Source organism: Echinops telfairi, unplaced genomic scaffold (genome assembly GCF_000313985.2).
Source record: "Echinops telfairi isolate 266 unplaced genomic scaffold, ASM31398v2 ScPeMD7_5;HRSCAF=22, whole genome shotgun sequence".
Classification (NCBI taxonomy): Eukaryota; Metazoa; Chordata; class Mammalia; order Afrosoricida; family Tenrecidae; genus Echinops; species Echinops telfairi.
The window spans coordinates 4,156,419-4,157,571 of record NW_022103901.1 but is presented as its reverse complement, the minus strand read 5'-3'; the positions used below and the strand labels follow the sequence as shown (position 1 = coordinate 4,157,571).

The following is a 1,153-nucleotide window of genomic DNA, read 5'->3' as shown; positions in this document are numbered from 1 at the left end:
TACAGTAAAAACCACAACATATACAATCTTGCAATAGTAATAGTGACCAAAAATGTGTGGTTACACAGTTGATATGTACACATACATGGATATATAGGCATGTGACTCCATGGATTCGTATGCATAGGTGTACCTTACAGGCACGTGCATATGCTTGTGTCTGCTGCAGATATATGCAAGAAAGCACAGAGCATCAGAGTCCTAATTTCTAAGACATATGTAAAAAAGAATCACGGGATTGGTTTCCTGGGTAAAAAGACCATAGTCTCATGGAATCGTTTAACCAATTGGCATAAGACAGTTTATAAAGTGAATGTTCTGTGCCCTAGGTTGGCGAGCTGTGTCTGATGTCTCCATTCCGTTATCTTTGACTTCCATTTTTCTATGACTGCTTGACCCCTTCATATGGCAGTGAAAGCCCGTGAGTAAGAACCTGTAGAAGGAAGAAGACTGTCGGAGGAGGAGAATACATCCCGGGGGATATGGGATGGAAAAGTCAGGCAAGATTGCACTGTGCCAAAGGCAGGCACGGCACATTGCTGCTCCCACAAGCTTCACTGGTCTCTGGTTTAGAGATGATTTGGGAGGATACTTTTGGTTGAAGACAAATGAATCTTAGGACTATAGTTTCAGGGGCACATCCAGCCTCCAAAGTCCCAGAAAGTCCAAGAAAATCTGAAATTCTGTTCTGTATCTTCCCCCTTTGGATCTGGATTCTTCCATGGCATCTTTGATTAAAATGTTCAGTATTAAGTGCTCCCCCAGCACAAGAACACTTTGTTCTAACAATTAGGCAGTCTGAGATGCTCACCTACCTGATATTATTGCTGAAGACAATGGGTGCACAAGAAAATGTGGTGAAGAAAGCGGATGATGCTTGGCTACCAAAAGATACAGCACCTGAAGCCTTAAAGACCTGAAGATAAACAAGCACCATCTAGTTGAGAGACAACAAAACCCACACGGAAGAAGCACACCAGCCTACCCCTGCTCGATCGCTGAGGACATAGGGGGTGCATTAACAAAAGTGGGGAAGAAAGCAGATGGTGCCTGACTATCAAATGATACAGCATCTGGGGTCTTACAGGCTTGAAGACAAACAGACGGCCATCTAGCTAAGAAACAACAAAACCCACAAGGAAGAAGCACACCA

The 1,153-nt window shown here is 43.6% G+C and overlaps 1 protein-coding gene across 2 annotated transcripts in view; it reads right to left on the bottom strand.

Annotated features, from left to right (window-relative positions):
• PMS2 (PMS1 homolog 2, mismatch repair system component) overlaps window positions 1–1,153 on the bottom strand; it is a 24,779-nt gene that overhangs the window by 7,217 nt on the left and 16,409 nt on the right. The gene's annotated exons all lie outside the window — the stretch shown is intronic.